This window comes from Acyrthosiphon pisum, chromosome A1 (genome assembly GCF_005508785.2).
Source record: "Acyrthosiphon pisum isolate AL4f chromosome A1, pea_aphid_22Mar2018_4r6ur, whole genome shotgun sequence".
NCBI lineage: Eukaryota > Metazoa > Arthropoda > Insecta > Hemiptera > Aphididae > Acyrthosiphon > Acyrthosiphon pisum.
The window spans coordinates 79,790,003-79,801,657 of NC_042494.1; positions in this window are offsets into that span (position 1 = coordinate 79,790,003).

Below are 11,655 nucleotides of genomic sequence, written 5' to 3' on the forward strand. Positions count from 1 at the left end.
CCTGTCGTTTTCCTCCCGAAAGGCTATGCAAATACAAGAGATAAATATTGCATTTTCGACTCGCATTTCTCAACCCCGGGATCAGCTATTTTTGATAAAAATATATTTATCATTATTACCGCTAGAAACATTTCAATACGTTTTCATTAACCATTTTTTATATTTACTTGCCGATCACATTAAACGATAAAATTTGAATAAAAAATTATACATATCAACGTCCGGAGGCAAAATAAACAACCAATCACGGGCGAAGCTGTGACGGGTCGGCTAGTATTACTATATTAGTATATCTTTGTAGTTAAAAAAAATGTTTATACATTGTAAGTACCTAAAATAGTATCGAAGTCATAGTTTATCTTCCCAAATTTTCAGGAGCATTTAATATTTATAAATTATTATATTTTGAGGGTTATTTTATTTTAATTTATTTAATTTATTTTTACGGACGAATCGGCATTGTTAAAAAAATTTGCAATTGCCACCGTGAATCTTAAGGTCCCTGTTTGACCACCTCTTTAAAATATGAATATCAGAAAATCCTTTCTTGTTACACATCTAGATCAATAAAGGAACCACTATTCCCAATATCGTTTTGTATATCAAAACCAATATTGAATATTTCAATTAAATATTGCTTGATAAATGGCGCCACTGTTGTATTCTTTCAACCCCACTATTATCCCCTTATAGGTCGAATTTTGAAAAATCCTTTTTATTGTGCCCCTACATCGCTTAAGGAACCTCTGTACAAATTTTAAGTCTCTAGACCCAGTGGTTTGGTTTGGGCGTTGATGAGTGAATAGGGGCGGTCTCCTGTATATATATAGATAAGTACCTGGTATATAAATATATTTATTTCTAAAATTGGAGAAGAACGTCAGTTAATGTTTAAAATATTTGTTTTATATATTTTTTTTTCATGTTAAGCTTATATTACGTTCATCAATTGTTTATATTTATCTTATTATTTAAATGTTTGATATTTAATAATTATAATAACTCCCTATCTCCAACTTAAATTGCAAAGGTTTAAGGGAGTAGGTCAATCAAAATTATAATTTGAAAATATCTAATTTGTAATAGCATGTGTTGATTTTATAAATATAATTTAGGTAACAGGTAACAGGTAATATAATATAATTATTTGCCTTTTCTACAGAAGTTGTAACTTTGATCAATAAAATAAAAATTTAATAATATAGGTATAATACTAAATACATGTACCTACTTATTATTTATAATATAGTGCGAGTAGTGTGAACCTTAACGCGTCTCTTTGACCAATTGACTTACAATGTAGTATGCCTAAACGGTGCAGCTTACTTTCAAAAAGGACGTAGAGCAGCATAATATGCAATTTATAATTACCACGGAAATTAACAAAATCAGCCCAAGTTATTATAATAAGGTAATTTCGTATCTTATTCTGGAGGTACTTATGTGGACACTGCAGGACGTGTAGGTACGTAACTTAACAAAATATTTTAGGTCACGCGGTGCATTTTTTATGATTCGCGCGTGAACTACATTAAAATGATTTATATAATTATATATTGCAAAACAAATATTGTCAGTGAACAGATCCCGTCGTATATTGTCGCAACTCGTAATGATTATCATTTGTCATCGCACAGATAAATGGACAAATATAAATTATTACCATATATATTGCCACGAGCTTATGCCGCTGACCGTTATTCACATCAATATGCCATTTGCCATATTTTTAGTATTTTTTGTAATATTTGAAACTGTACAATTGTTTTCCCTTATAATATGACTTTCGAATTTATCGAAAAACTAACTGAAAGTATGGATATAGTTTAAAGAATATTAACTGGCAGATTTGTGCACTGACATTTCGCGGGTCACATATCAACTACCTACAGTACAGCCACTCCGCATTCCTATGGCCCAAATTATAAACGCTCATAGGTCTGTAATAATGGTACATATTATATGGTACTAAGATACTTACACGGTACAATATTCAATATTTGCATTCTCAGAGGAAAACTGCTTCGAATCAGGTTGTTATTAGTTGTAATTTAAAAGAGTAAAACCAAGAAAATCCACATTTTTCGTGCACTAGGTATCTGTTGTTTGACCTATTCAAACATAACTATGTACTGGACATGTAAAAATTGAAAGTGCAAGTGGAAGTTTGAAACACAATACGAATACAGCGACTACCTTTAGGCTTACGATATTTTTTGGATATAAGGTATTATATCCCTCATCCTCCTCCCCTCGACACGTGATATGACTGGATACAATACGCACACAATGTATACTGTACCTATACACTAGCGTTCATGGGCGCAAACAGGGGTGGTTTTGGTGACTAAAGCCCCCTCCAAATACTATATTCTGACATTTTTTTTTATTCCTACTTATTGTACTTCTTGATTATAATTAGGGCTGTGAGCCTGTGAATTGAATGCACTAAATATTAAAAAACCTCAACAAATGCACTTAAAATCTCGACAAACTCTGTATAAAATATACTAAAAACCTTATTAACGAATTCAAATTGTCGGTATAAAATTCACTATAGGTAGGCATACGTAAGAGTTCTAATTTAAAAAATATAAAAATCTATCCTGTGTAAAATATTTTAAATTAAAAACATTATTAATTGTGTGCATAACATGTAAAAGACTTATACGACCATAATTAACAATAATTCATAAAATGTGTGTAAAAAGACCGAAATTATGAAAATATATAGCTGCTGGTTACTTGATAATTCTTCACTTCATGATCCGGTTTTTTTTTTTTTTGTGCTTTGGTAACATAGTTATCTTATTTATTGGTTGCTACGGTCTACGGACTCCTACGTATAGTATAGGTACTGTAACGCGAAATTGGTCGAGTAACATTAGCTGCCATATTATCCATCGGTTGCTATGGAATTGGGCAACCTAATTGAACCTAGGTACTGTAACGTAAAATTATAACGTTATAAACATATAGATAATGTTAAATGCGATATAACAAAATATCAATCAGGAATACAAAAAATAAATAAATATTTTAATCATTCCAAATACATGATATCTTTATTAAAAAAAACTGACGGAAATCGTTTAAAATATCGAAAAAAGTGATACAATTTAAAAATGATGAGTAAAAAGACCGGAAAATCAAAAATGTTATATAACATTTTGGAGTTGAATTCAGCAGTCTGTCGAAGAAAGAATGTTGTACAGCAAAAAAAATAAATAATTTTTCTACAAATTCACAGTCCTAGTCATAACAACTATTGTTGCCAGTTGAAATATTGAAATAATACGCGAGTAAAATTATATAGTTAAAGTTGTAATGATTGTATATTTATATTGTAATTAGTGACTCACCCCACAATATCAAACTTTGTCCATGCTTTTATCCCCGTTTTATAATAATTATTATACAAAATATTAAGTACATATATAAAGTATTGTAAAAGCGCATTATTATTTATTATAATATACACATTGTGATAATAATATTGTACTATTTCTCAGCCACGGTCTATCTCTCCAACTCTTTCTTCCTCCCCCCTCCCCATCTCTATCTCTCTATCTAACCCTCTCTGTGTCTGGGTCTGTCTCCGTTTCTCTCTCGCTGTCGGTTTCTTGGCTTTTCTCCGCGGTGGCCATTGAAGTCGGTTTGTATGATAAATAAATTAATATCAGCCTCCACACCGCGTGTGACGCTATATTATTATGTATAATGTATATTATAGGTATATACATACAATAATAGTATGTACGCAGGTAACTGTGTATAAAAACTCGACCGGCGATGTTTATTCCTATTATATTATTGTTCGCGCTCAAAGGCCCCGGAGGCACCACCGTCACCGCCAAAGCCGACGGCCATTCATCACGTAATTATTATTCGAACGATACACTACACCACACTCGCCGCTCGCACATAGGTACCTACGGTGTATATTATTATGTATTGTAATAATATTATAATAATATAAGCCGCGCATAGGAGTCTTCTGCATATTATAATGTGTGTGTACACATAGTGTCGGTGTGCTGGTGCCGCGTCATTCTTCGCGTGTAAATAATTGGATTTATCGCCGATGAAAATCCCCTTTGAGTGCGCGCTAACGACGTTTAAGCACTGTTTTCTCGGATTAATTGATTCGATTATACGGACGCCGCCGCAGCCGTTTAATAGCGAGTTAAACGCCACGCGATGACAACGCGCCGACAGTGTGCCACGAGTGATCGGGTTTCGTTTAGTTAGTTTTTTTTATAGTTATAGCCTATTAGTCTACCTATGCAATATGTGGTGTAATAGATACGCACAATTTTATGTAACTATTGTTTTTCAGAGCAGTCAGTAGCACCACTCTATGACGCAGCAATGCACCGCGGTTCTAAATACCAACGACCGCGGTTATAACCCGTCCGCGGGTTCATCAATATCTATTGATTATTATTATTATCTTGACAAAATATAGTTTTCAGACCTATATTTTTCTTAAAAAATCTCAACTATGTAATGATGACGCTTCTAAAGTATGATATACCCATTAATATGTTTAAATCCATCAATTTACAGTTGCTGGGGGGGGGGGGAGGGATAATTATAAAAAAAATATTTTTCTCTAGTACACCCATTATATAACATGGCATATAAATTTTTTTATTTGGAGCGTTTACTCCTCATAATCCCACCCTTACGGCGAGGATGCTTGTAAATGATTGCAACGACCGATTATCGCATGTGTATACGACCTTTGAATTTAAATAATGTAATTATGAAGTTGCTAAAAAAAAAGTACTCATACTAATAACTGCAGCGTGTGGGCGGTCGATGGTCAGTGAATTCTCAACCAGACCTAACAATATTGTGAAAAAAACTACAAAACAACGACAACATATCGTTAACGACGTAACAAAAAAATAACATCAAAGACTTTCAGAATCTATCGTCGCCACAGCTTTAGTTTTGTATAGAAGTAATAACGACGCTGCGTGACGTGTAACCGCGGCGGTCCATAACACGTAACTGCATGGTATAGGGAAGATCAGTTGAAGTTTTTACTATATTTTGTTCTCATCGTTTCCACACTAGCCGACCGTCGCCACTTTAATGGAAAACGGAAATACGAGTCGTGGAGAGGTGAAGCCAGAAAAGAGACCATCGTCATTTAGGTCAACATGTTATATTAGCCCGCGGGAATACGCCCATCTACAAGCATTTCGAGCATTTGAATCGTGGTAAAACGATAAAAGCTAAGGGCGTAAGTACCTCGCGCGCTTGACGTTTTCGTTTATTATAATACAACTCGATATACGAGTGTCACGACATAATAATATACCGTCGTCACCTCCCCGCGTCTCACTTAACTAATATTCCGAAGGTATAAAGTTATATTTGAAATATTGAATTTTAGCTCCGCTTGTTGCTTTTATAAATGAATTTAACAACAATTTATTTTATATTAATGGACTGTATATTTATTAATTTTGCGAGTGCGTCGCCGACAACTCGACAACACCGACTGTCTCACAAACATAGTATGATCACAATAAAATAAATTTCTAATGACATACAATATAAATATGGGTTTATCGTTCGGCGATAACAATATCAGGTAAATGGCGTTTTCGCCGTAACATGGGCCCACCTTGAAACACGGTTTCAAAATATAACACATATTATAAAAAGAATAATTAAACAATATAAATGACTTATTAAATATAAATTATTACAAACAAGTTTCATATGATTTTACAATAACTAATAAAAATAATAATAATAAATGTAATCAAATAATTAGGCGGTAGAACTAATGTTCACTAAATAGGTGAACAAACATCAAAAGTAATACACAATATTATTGACTATCGCTACAATGAAGATAACAATGGTCGGTCATTAAATAATAAATATATATATGTATATGCATCAATATGGATACCTAATAGTTGATATTAGTTGACCTATATAATATTTATAAATAGTGTGCTACAGTTGTACACGTTTAATGAGGTAAATATGTATAGTAAAAAATTATATAAACAGAATTAATTAACACGTAACTTGTGTGATTCATGTGTCTATGGGTAATGGACATAATAGCCGAACAGCGTGCTTTTTGGACCCCAAATTCGTATGCACCGTAGCTACTCTTACGACACCATCAGGTCCTGGGTGAACATTTGTGACTCTGCCTTTGGACCACTTGTTTCGTCCTTGTAGTTGCCCCAAATACTCCTTGCTCCATCGTGCCCAAACGTGTTGGACAAGTTGCTGCACTCTTTGCCATCGAGACAATCTATTAATAGACATATCTCGCACATCAGGCTCAGGCAGTGCGCGTAGTGAGCTACCTATTAGAAAGTGGGCGGGAGTAAGGACATTCAAATCCGTAGGGTCCTCGGATAAAGGAATTAAAGGACGGGAGTTTAAGCAACATTCTATTTGTGTTAATACCGTATATAGTTCATCATAAGTTAACCGTGAATTTGCAATGGTTCGATTCAAGTGTTTTTTTACGGCCTTGACCGCAGCCTCCCACAAACCACCAAAATGGGGGGACCGAGGCGGTATGAACTTCCACGTAATTTCGTGTAGTGTTAACGTGTCTTGAACGCGAATTTTATGCTGTTCGGAAAGAAGAAGTGTGGACAAATCACTTAACTTTTTGTTAGCACCCACGAAATTAGTACCATTATCGGAATATATGGTATGGCATTTACCTCTTCTTGATATAAACCGGTGCAAGGCAGCTATAAAGGCATCTGTGCTGAGATCACATACTAGCTCTATGTGTACAGCCTTACTTGCGAAACATAAAAAAATGCATATATATGCCTTCTGTAGCTGTGCGTTTCTACGCGCGTGCGACTTCATTAATATTGGTCCCGCATAATCAACACCCGTAGTTTCAAAACATCTTAGCGGTCGGTTCACTCTTGGTTTTGGTAAAACACCCATAATTGGTTCTACAATATTAGGTTTATTTTTAAAACACGCAATACATTGATGGGCGACTTTTCGAGCGGTTCGACGACCGTTTATTGGCCAATATGTTAATCGTACATTTGCCAACATTGCTTGGGGCCCAGCATGTAATGATATTTCGTGCTCGTTTCTAAAAATTAGTGTATCAAAATGACACGAATATGGTATGATAATAGGATGCCGTTGGCCATAAGTTAAATCTGTCGCGTTTCCAAGTCGGCCACCCACACGCAATATACTGTCGTTGTCGAAGAAAGGATTTAATGACTGCAATTTTTTATTTTGAAGGGCTTCCCCAAAAAATTGATTTTGTAAGAGCCTAATAAATATTTTTACCGATTTTTGGATCTCGTCATGGCTGAGTGGACCCGAGTATCTTTCTTTTGTTTTTAATTTACTTGAAATATTGTGCACATACCTCAGTGTATAGGCAAACACACGCTGAAACCGATTTAATTTTGAATATTTTTCACACAGTTGTATAAAATAATTTGCCTTTACTTCAGCGACCATTACTACTGTGTTCGACTGCTTTCGCTCTTCACATAGTGTCTCCTCATCTTCGTGTACTTGATAGAGTTCTTCACATCTCGCATGCTCGTTCGTCAACCATGCGGGTCCGTTCCACCACAATGTACATTTTTGTATATCTTGAACATCACATCCCCTGGATAAAATGTCAGCCGGGTTCTCCTTCGTATTAATATACGACCATGAATACTGTGATGTTAAATTATGAACCTTACTCACACGATTTGCAACGAACGGTTTCCAACGCATTGCATCCGATGCGATCCACGCTAGTACCACTTTAGAATCACTCCAGCAATAAATATTCGTAACATTAATTCGTAACGCTGGAACTATTTTTTTTATTAATTTTGATAATAGTAAGGCAGCGCATAACTCTAATCGCGGTATTGTTATTATACTTATCGGCGCAATTCTTGATTTTGCGCATATTAGTTGCGAGTGGCGACTACCGTCCGCGCGCGTGCATACTACATATAAACAAGCCCCGTACGCTTTGCACGATGCATCGGCAAATCCGTGTATATATATTTTTTCTGTGTCGTCACACTGCAACCAGCGCGGGACACTTAGATTATTGCATTGATTTAAATCCTTTAAATATTTTTTCCATTTTATTTGAATTTCTGTTGATAATTCATCATCCCAATTTATTTTTAATTTCCATAATTGTTGCATTAATATTTTAGCTATCACGATAACCGGTCCGAGCAATCCGAGCGGGTCGAATAGACGTGCTATATTAGATAAAATACTTCGTTTGGTTATCTTATGTTCAGGTATTGGTAACGACACTTTATAAATGAAACTATCCGAGTTTGAATCCCAATACAAACCTAATGTTTTTATTGCTTCAGTTTCCATATTTAATGAGTATAGTGAGTTTTCATTAGGAATTGGTATATATTTTAATAAATCGGCATGATTAGCTGTCCACTTGCTTAATTCAAATCCATTGTTACTTAAACATTTAATTAATTCATTACGCAAATTTAAAGCCTCCGATAATGTTGAGGCGCCCGTTAAACAATCGTCAACACAAAAATCATGCTTTATTATCTGAGCTATCTCCGGACGTATTTTATTTACATCCACCGATTTATGAAGACACGCAACCGATAAGAAACTTGCAGGTACCGTTCCGTAAGTTACTGTACATAATCTATATTTCTTAATAGGCTCATTAGGATCACCGCGCCACAATATGCGCTGATAATCTCTATCTGCATTATCAACCCATACCTGCCTATACATTTTTTTAATATCAGCTGAAAATGCATATTTATGTGTACGAAATCTCGTAACAATTAATGTGAGGTCATCTTGTAATATAGGACCTTTTAACAATACATCGTTTAGCGATAATCCAGATTCTGATTTGCATGAGCCGTCAAATACCACTCGTAATTTAGTTGATCGGCTACTATCATTAAGAACGTAAGAGTGTGGCATGTAATACGTTTTCACTGATAGGTCATTGTCCTCATTAACTTTCTCCATATGTCCCAAATGCTCATATTCTTCCATGAACCCTTTATATTGACTATATCGCTCGGGATTTTTCCCGAGACGACGCTCTAACGATAAAAACCTTTTTAACGCTATGTTATATGACTCGCCTAACATGTCTACGTTATCTCGAAACGGCAATTTTACTACAAATTTTCCCGTGGAATCTACTGATACATGATCTTCAAAATGTTTTCTACAAATACTATCTTCCGACGTTTCGTCCATATTTGCATTGGAAAATTCTTCGATTTTCCAAAATTCTTCAATATCCTTTTCTAAATTTGAATAATTATCTTCACTTATTACAAAGCAAGCCATTGAATTATTTTTTGATGAAATTTCATTCACTGGTCCTACAATAATCCAGCCGAACATTGTTTGCTGCAAGTACGGACCCATTGTGTGCAGTTTGAAATTTCCCGAGCACATTATTTTCCAATAGGTGTCGGCACCAATCAATAAATCAATTTTTTCCGGCTTAAAACACCTAGAATCTGCCAACATAATATCCGTGGGTATAGACCATTTGTTAGTATCGATATTGTTGGTCGGCAGTTTTCCGGTAATTTTTGGCAATACCAGCATGTCTAAGGTGGCAGAATACTTATTTATACGTGACTTAATAGACGCGGTTACCTGATACGCGGCACGACTCACTACCTCATTTATACCTGTTATTGATTTATTTATTTTTGTTCTCGCAAGACCTAATCGCTGTGCCATTGCTTCGGTCAAAATATTTATCTGTGAGCCGTTATCTAGTAATGCCCTGCATACAACTAGTTCGCCGCATGCATTTAAAATATGTACTTCTGCCGTCGCTAATAGTACTTGTGCGCGCGTTTGACCACGGGCGGCGTGACTCACCACCACTTCCGATTTAGGCACATTTGACGTAGACGGATTTTGTACAACTTGTGGTACATCACTATGCAGCAACGTATTATGCGCTTTCTCACATTTGGAGCATACCCTTTTCGACCTGCACACCTGTACATCCGTGTGGCCCGTACCCAGGCAATTGCGACATAGGTTTAGTTCATCAACCTTTAATGCTCTTTCATTCGCATTGAGCGCGATAAATTTTTGACACTTGTAAATAGGATGTGACTGTTTACATAAATAACATGCTAAACGATTGGTAGCAATAAATGCATTTACTTTTTTATTATTTTTAAATTGGACGTTTTTATCATTTGGATTGCGATAATTTTGCTTAGACTGCGTATAATGCGACGTATTTAATTTATTCGATAAATTTTTTGAGGTATCAATCGCCTCTAATATTTTACACCGTTCATTTAAAAATGTTGTCAACTCCATTATAGAGGGTAATGTATCTTTGGTCGCCACAGATTCCCAATTGCGTATTGTATTATAATCTAACTTGACTAAAATCACATGTAATAATAGCGCACCCCAGGCATCTGGATCATGACCTAACGCCTTTAAAGCTTGCATATTCATATTCAAATCAGCAGCAAACTTCCTTAAACAAACACTAGACTCCTTTTGCATAGGTTCTAATTCATATATATTTTTCGTATAAGATTGTATGAGAATACGTTTATTATCATATCGTTCTACGACTGTGTTCCATGCAATCGAGTAATTGTCACCTGTGGTTGCTAAATTTTGTATCAGAGCCAATGCGTCCCCATGCAAATACATTCTTAAATATACAAATTTTTGTACACCTGCTATAGTTGGATTTAAATGTACCATGGTCAAAAATAAATCTTTAAATGTGGACCACTCTTCAAATTTTCCCGAAAACGACGGTAATTCTAACGGCTTCATTTTTATCGCCGGGTCACCTCCTTGCGCAAGATTGCCCGGTATACTCAACCTGTTTATGCCATTAACTACATTTGAACCTTGTACCATAGTCTCTGCCTTTGCAACTATATCAAAATATAAATTTACAAACGTATCTCTGTAGTCCAAGTGCTCATTACTGATATCTATTGCCTCGATATTATTCTGAACTACATCAAACTCAGTCCAAAGTTCTTTTATTTTCTCTAGACGTATCTTTATCTGCATGATATTGTTATCCACATCTACATTATTGATATATGTTTGGAATTTTGTCAGCTGCGCCTTTAATTGACCTCGCCTCAATACATAGACGGCCAATTCATTTGACTGACTATTCGGCATTATTACGTTTTTGGTTTTTCCCTTAATTTATATTTTCAACCTTATGAAAACTTTATTTGTATACCTATACGTTTTTAATTTTTTATAGAATGTGCCTAAAGGAAAATGAATGGAAACTTGTGCCCTTATTTTCTAATATTTTTAGCTCACTCACCTGGTTGTATGTCGACCAATGAATGTTCAGCCACTGCACACTACAGCATTGAAAAAACAGGACCACTTTGACAATTTTTTCTTCTTTTTTGATTGTTCGATTTGACTATAATATTGCCACTGCACGGTTACTGTGTCCGCGGGGACGTTATATTTATTTATATGTATTCAAAACGAACTAAAGAACAACATACACTTTAAAGTTTGAACTAGACAATATGTCCACTGAACGACAACGAATTCGCGGGACGTATTTACGCAAAATGTATTGCTAGTCAATCCGGTTCGATTGGACCAAAATGTTGCTTTTATAAA